Source organism: Sinocyclocheilus rhinocerous, unplaced genomic scaffold, assembly GCF_001515625.1.
Source record: "Sinocyclocheilus rhinocerous isolate Xijiao unplaced genomic scaffold, SAMN03320098_v1.1 scaffold60, whole genome shotgun sequence".
Taxonomy (NCBI): domain Eukaryota; kingdom Metazoa; phylum Chordata; class Actinopteri; order Cypriniformes; family Cyprinidae; genus Sinocyclocheilus; species Sinocyclocheilus rhinocerous.
In genome coordinates this window covers 22,249-22,510 of record NW_015656173.1, presented here as the reverse complement: position 1 = coordinate 22,510, position 262 = coordinate 22,249, and positions in this window count along the sequence as shown.

Sequence of the window (262 nt, the reverse complement as noted above, 5' to 3'; positions counted from 1 at the left end):
ACTTTTTTGGATAAACCTTAGCTATGATTCAGTTGGAAGATGTCGCCAGTGCTGCCCCGCGAGCGCGAGGTCTGACTCTCCCGGCGCAGTGTCGTCTCTGCGTCTGTTATGTGCAGCGGCAGAGAAGCATCCCTTTCAGCTGGCCGTAGCACAGCCGACTCGTCAATAAATGAGTACAAAACAGCGTTTCCAAGCACCTGTCGCTTACTGACTGTTTGGAATTATAAATATGAGCATAGTTCGTCTATTAATATAATGCAAA